The following is a 7,306-nucleotide window of genomic DNA, read 5'->3' as shown; positions in this document are numbered from 1 at the left end:
CCTGTCCAACACTTGCTGAGCCTTTTTTAGCCAGCATTGTTCACATCTGCTTACAGGGAGCACACCGAGGAGCATGTGATCCAGCTGTTGCTATGGTATCTAGTGGGATTTTAAGAGAATAACAGAAGAAACAGTGGCAAGAAAAGAACCCCTCCAAATGACACCTGAGTTAAAGGAACATTGCCAAAAATTATGAGTTGAACATACTTAACCTTTATTTGTTAGGTTTGGGGGGTTTTTTGTTTTTTTGTTTTTCTGAAGGAGTTGAGTACTTAACACTCCAGTGAGAATTAAGAGCACCTGGAGTTTCTGGGGGCTAAGGATATCAATACCAATAATAGTTATGTGATTTCTTTTTGAATGTCTCCTTACTGTAGCAGAACGACATCTGCTTTGAACTGAGCTCTTAAAACATTGAGTAAGCCCAGCTTATCACCACTGTGAGAGAACAGATACCCAGTCTGTTACAGAAATCGATGAGTAGATGAGGATACAACAGCTTGAACCAACCTTTCCCTGTCTCCTGCTCATTCCTGCCAGACTATAGACAATATAACGACATCACAACATTGTTCCCCAGATACTTTCCAAAGCAATGTCTCTTACAGCCTATCAGAAAAACTGACATACAGAATGAGGTACTGGTTTTCCATCTTCTTCTTCAGACAGAGGTTTTCCAAGAGCTGTCCAATAAGCAGTGAAATTCCAAGGGGTGTTTGGCTGAGTTCAACACTCAGCCTTTTGTGAGACAGCCAACCATCTGGAGCCTGCAAAGTCTCAGGAGAGTGGGCTTTCCCCTCATTTCTGCTGGTACTTCCCTTAAGTGGGTTGGTCAGAAATACTGGGATTACTGTTCTGGCTTTCTTGCCTGCCTGTGGCCAGCCAAGCTCAGCCTGTGATAATCAGTTTTGTAAAAACAAGGTACTACACATGGAGTATCCTTTGCCCCAGGCCCTGGAAGGCATCCATGGATAAGAGAATACTTATTTGAGATTACATTACATTTGGTCATAAAGGGGTTCTGAAGCAGCTGTCCTTGCTTCTGGGGAATTTTTTTTCTTTTTGACATCCCATCCTTGAAGTCTCAGAGATATTTCCTATGCCGGGGCATTAACTTACAGTCACCCAACATGCTCCAAGGTGGAGGGACTCTGAGGCAAAATCCCAAGAGAGATCAGAGCAATGAGCACTCAGGAAGTTCAGTCTGCCATGGTGCTCTACTCACCTGCTTGAGGAGGCTCTAAATCTCCTCACTGAGTGTCTGTCCTTTCCCTCTGCCATGATGTGGCCATGGGTGACTGTAGTTGTGTCCAGAAGAAAACTACAAAACTTGAGTCCACATGATGCCCTGACCAGTTCTTGTGAGCCAGTGTACTGAGGGGTGCTGGCGCCCTACCAGCTGGGAAGAGCAGAAGCTTGGGGTTTCACCTAGTTGTGCATGAAGGTTCAAGTGAGGCTGATTTTTTCCTGATGCTTCCTCCATTTCTAGCATTAGCCTAATGATGATAACCTCCAAGAGCCATCACCACAGCCCCTGTATAGCTGCAGAACTACTGTGTGTTCCTTGCAAAGACAGAGGATCAGACATGGTGCTAATGATAGAACAATGCATGCTGTCTTGAATGAAAATGATCAAATATTCTGCTTTCCTGACTTGAACACAGATAGTTTGCTCTGCCAAAGCTAGAAGAAGGCTTAAAATCTAATTTCTGCTCCCTAGTTCCTTTTGATTATAGACTTCATGAATTAATCAGGAGAATACTTGGTGTAGTAGGTGGAGGTATGAGAGGCTGTTTATGTTCAGCAGGAACACAAAATACTTTGTAGAATTAATCTATAAAACAAAGACTTGGAAGAATTGTATGCAGTATAATAGCTCACTTATAAAACTTGGTGATAAAATATGCATAATCCACTATTATATGGCTTTTTTTTCCCTGGCACGATATGAATAATTGAAGATACTTTTTTCAACCCCAAACCTCCTGTCATGACCCAGTCAAATATTATCTTCTTAAAATGTTTAACCCTGCAAACCAAACTAGGAGACACCACACTCTTCATGAGTGGTCCTGCTACACATACATGACAGAGCAGCAGGGCTGGGATAAGGGCTGAGATAAGAAGTGACTCTCATGTGCTTCCATGTTATTTCATATAATTGGCCTTTGAAAGTCCATATGCTAATTCCACAGCAAAGGAAGGCTGTAACTTTTAGTAACACAGAAAGAGGCACTTCATGGAAACACTCCTCAGTTCAGGAGTGCCAACAAGCTATGTTATCAAAATGCTGATAAAGAGGCAACACAAAAGAAGTTTGGGAACTTCTGCTAAGGGGCTGTTCAGCACACTGCTGAGCAGAGTGAGCAGCAGGCAGGAAGCTGCCGTTTGTGAGGCTGCTGCCTACATCGTGTCTGCCCCTCGCTCTGCCCTTAACCACTCAAACTCTCTCCCACTGAGCCTGGCACTAAACTCTTGTTTGCAAGCTTCTTCCTGTGGATTCCAAATCAATAATACTGATGCCTGTAATTTTCCTTGTTTTGATGAATTTTGGTCATCTAGGCCAAAATCACGGCCTTTCTTCAGAAAAGGAGATCTTTGCGAGGGACACCAATGTATGAGGGAATGTGTGCCTGATATTCACGTATCTTTCTTTTTTATACAGAAGCTACTCAGTCCCACTGTGTACTGGCATCACAAATTACTATTTCCACTCAATTTTTTCCCTTTTTCTATGTATTTTTGCATCTTTGCCTTGGTTTTCTCAACTTCCAACAAGCAGAAGTGCTTTACAATAAAAAAAGCTATTTAAGCCACAAGAATATTCCTTGCCTTCTACTTCTGTACATCCTATGGACTTCTTATCTTCCCACATCCTCTCCACCTTTGATTTGCCCTTCTGGGTTTCTACTGCTCAGCCTGTGTAGTGGTATGATCTCACCACTGCTACAGTTCTTAGTCATTTCCTCCTGCCCCTTGAAATCCCATTTCCCGCATTCCCTAGCTGCCCGCTCTCTATTTCCCTGCATAGGCAGTAGACTCCTATTGCTATTTCCACATAAACAGTGGGAGTTTACAAATATATATATATATATATATATTCAATCAGCTCTTGAGTGGCTGTTCAGCTGCAGAGATCTCAGTACCTCTATATTCCAATGGGCATGTGGAATAGAAACCCATTGATATGGGAGAATATGGACATGCAGATTGGCATGAGCAAACTAGTCACAGCTGAAATTGTGCATGCCCTGTATGTCCCCAAATATATTCTTGTCTATTTTAAATTCCAACTCATTTGGAGACCAAGGATATTACTCTCAAGAAACAATTTGCTTGAAAAATATAATTTGTATTCTTACAAATACTTATTTGTAAGATTACACAATATTCTTACAAATATTGTGGTTCAGTGAACATTGCTCAGTTATCTTAAATTATTTCCTTAGTTGCATTTTTATTAAGATGCTCAATGTCTTAAATATGAGGTAGGCTGCCAGGAATTAAAGATTAACACCACCAGTGTTTCTCTGGAGATTTCAGAACATGAAAGGGCAAATTGCTGGTGTACAGAACGCAAACTCCTATTGTGGCAATGTGTTCACAGCTGTTATGATGGGAGGAAAAGCCTTGCAAAGTGAGGTCAATAAACCAGACAGTAAATCAAGTTTACGAAAGTTGTGACCAGTGGGACTACATTAAAATGTTATCTGGGAAATGTATGTCAGCTATAGATGAAATGACTTTTGTCTCAGGAAGGCAGGTGGGAGCAGATTAATTCAATCTGTTGAGGAGCAAGAAAGAAACGCTGAATACTGACACTTTGGGAAGTTTCTATGGACTAAGTGACAGTGAGAATCTGAGGTAGAACATTGTGTAGTGGCAACACATACAAGGTTGTGTTTAAAATTCAAATGTGACAAATGGAAATGAAGTTTTGCAAAGAGAATTTCTTCTGGAGAATCCCACTCTCTTTTCTTTCCCCTGTGTTTTACACTTTGTAGAGCTCATAATGTATTTTGTTTGCCAGATATACCTATCTGTTGCCCAGTGAAGAAGCAGCATTTTTTTTTTGTCAATACAGAGAGCAGGTGATCCTAAGACATGATTCTAAGCATGATTGCAGGGAAGTTAACTTTGTTGGATCTTTGTATGAATTTTACATATGGTTTTCAGAATTAGCTCTACTGAACATATACTTTTGTTAAGAACCTAAATTTCAGTTAATACAATTTACATTAACTAATTGTTAAATAGAAAAATTGTAAAGTTAGTAAGTCCAATTATTTTCTTTATAAATACTTTAAACAGGCTTGAAATCTGGTAACTGACTGCAGTGATTTACTTGAAAAGTAAGTGGGCAGCTGGCTGGTGTATAAGAAGCAAATGTGCCTTCCCAATAATTGCTAACCTCCCTGGAAAGCTGTAACTGTTGCTGTTTCACAGAGAGATACTCTGAATACAAAGAAGAAAGTGTTAAATGGCTTTGCTCCAAGCACATGTGGTAGTGGCTTTATTATGACCTAACTACACTTTATGTGAGGCGGTGTTTTTAAGGAGCAGTAAGGACTTTTATTAGACCAATATAATTGGAAAATCAGACAAGTTTTCTTGAAGTTTAGAATAGAAGTGGCTGCCCTCAACACTAAACACAGGTTGAGAACAATTGCTGTGATTTTAATTTCTAAATCCCTGTAAGATTCTTTGTTTGAAGTTCCCTTAAGATTCACAGCTCCCAAACAGAGAATTAATTTAAGCTTCAAATTTGAGTGATTTTTCTGCACGCAATAGTTTTGCTTCCTGGCAGCTGTTTTAATCTGCAGGCATTATTAGTACATGTGATATGCTGTTTTATAAAGAACACTTATTGTACAGCACTTAAGGTATGAAATATACTCAACTGACAAAGCTGTTCTGTGGTTCCAAGCCCAAAGAACTCACACCTTTAAAACTTACAGCCTATGGCTATGAGAAAACTGTTTGCTGGGCCTGAGTTCAGGCTTGTTCCCCACACTGCATGCTATAGGAAGCTACAGGCACCTACAGAAACAAGACTAAACCGGAAGAAGCACAAACTAGAAAAGGAAAAAGAAGACATGTGCCAGTGAGCTCTCTAATGTGTTTCTTCCACAGAGGGGGCTTGAAACACACTACCATGGAGAGTTCGCTACTGTGTAAATACCGAAATTCCAAAGAAGTTTTGTGTTGCTCTCGGTTACTGGAAACTCCTTCTAAAGCAAAGAACTCATCCATCCTACAAGCATTAACACTGGCAGATCCAGTCCAAGCTCTTTGATCAAATAGTGACAGCCCAAAATATTACTCTGTGTGTTGCTAGTACTATCCTGTCCTTCGAGGGAATAGTGAAACACCATTATTGGAATTAGACATTTGGTCCTCAGGCTGCACTCAAAAAGGCACTCAAACTTCATATCTCTTAAAGTAGTGGATGATAAAAAGAGAAACATAAAGGACAGGGAAAATAAAAGAGCTCTACCAAATGAGAAAAGACATATTAGACTCTGTTTCTCCTGAGAATGCTGTCTGCCAGGTTGGTATAGGTGCTGGTGTTCAAACACAGATTTGCTCATTTAGAGTTCAGGCTGTAGGACAGCCCTTAGCCAACAGATGTTTCTGAATGTAAAAGGACACTACTGCCCGTAGGAATCACATGCCTCAATGGTATCTAGCCATTAAAATCAAATTATAGAATCAGGGAGAACCAAACCTCATGTAGTAACATCTGTTGGATCCAGAAGTGAGGCAAGAGCCATTTATAATCATCCTGCTTGTCCTAAGTGCTATATCATATTACACCAAGATTTTCTGTAGATGCTTCAAACATGACAAGGAAACAATAAAAAACAAAAGAGAAATGTGTTCAGCAAATTCTGCTGTTTTAGAGTCAGTACTATATACTTGTGTTCTTTGTCTCTCTGGAGTCAAAGACTAAAGCAGATTCAGCCAGAAGGTGGCCTAATTAGATTGCTTTTACATTTAAGGTGGCACCACCTGGAGTCATTAAAACTCTAAATTGTAGTAGTTCTCTCATGACAGAGCACTACAGTGCTTGATAAATAGGAGGAGACAGAGAGATAGAGATGAATGGCTTTAGAAATCAAGATAGAAGGAATCAGGAGAACATGGGAGACTTCTGGGGCTCCATTGTAGTGGGTTTTATGAAACAATGTTATGTCTTAAGAATAAGAGGGTGGCTTAGACAACAGAAAACATCTGCATGAATAGTGTTTCTGCTTTGTGTACTCAGCATGAAGTTTTAAGCTCTAAATGTGCCTTCTTTTTCATAACAGAAGAGGAAAAGAAGGGAAGGGTTTCTCAGAGAGATAGTATTTTTAATACAAACAACACTACTATTATGGATATCTTATCAAAATACCTAGGCCACGTGTAATTTCTGGCTCCTCATTTTTCTGAGAAAGTTCCAGTATGATACATGAGCAGGTCAGCAGCAGAGTCTTTGTCCATTATTGCTGCTCTTCAGAGGTATGAGAGTGCTAAGACATTACACAGAAGATCCCTCAGCAGGGACAGGGGATACAGCATAGCCTACTTGAAGCACTTTTGTGCGGTCTGATTTATAAAGACCGTGGCATTTAACATCATGTGAAAATACGGCCTTGTTTTGATGCATCTCCAGGTGCACCCACAAGTCACACAACTATTCAAATACATCCTTGCCAAGAGCTTTATTCACAAAAAGCTCATGCAAACTGCAACTTTCAGAAGTCTGACATCTGGCAGGTGTGCAGGTTAGCCTGCATATATGAACCAGACAGAAACTAGAAAATTGAGGCAGATACAGAACAGCATCAGGAAGAAAAAGAAAGGTACAAAGGTAGGAATATGTCTGAGACTGGAGTGGAAAAAATCCTAGCCAAATTACTTTAAGTGATATTTTATTATTAGAATCCCAACAGAGCTATAGACCACAGACCTGAAATTCCATACACAGGATATTATTTGCATATCTGAATTTCCAAATTATGGAAGTATGGGATTTTTTTGAGATTCACAAGAACTGTGTGACCCTGCCACACCTTCCATGGTGTGGCAGATCTATCATGTTAGGCAGGAACAGACTTCTGTTTTTTTGCAGTGTGGGAGCAGTTGAGTTGGATGCCTATGAAAAATTATTACATAATGCTTGAGAAGCACTTTCAACAGGAAGTTAGCTTTCTTTCACAGAACACTAATGGTCATAGAGATGACACTGAACTGTCTGTATCAGGACACAACAGAGAGAAAAGAACAGGCACAGAAGTGGTTTCTGAGAAAAAATTAGGCA

Source organism: Aphelocoma coerulescens, chromosome 7, assembly GCF_041296385.1.
Source record: "Aphelocoma coerulescens isolate FSJ_1873_10779 chromosome 7, UR_Acoe_1.0, whole genome shotgun sequence".
In the NCBI taxonomy this organism is placed as follows: Eukaryota; Metazoa; Chordata; class Aves; order Passeriformes; family Corvidae; genus Aphelocoma; species Aphelocoma coerulescens.
This window is presented reverse-complemented; position numbering follows the sequence as displayed.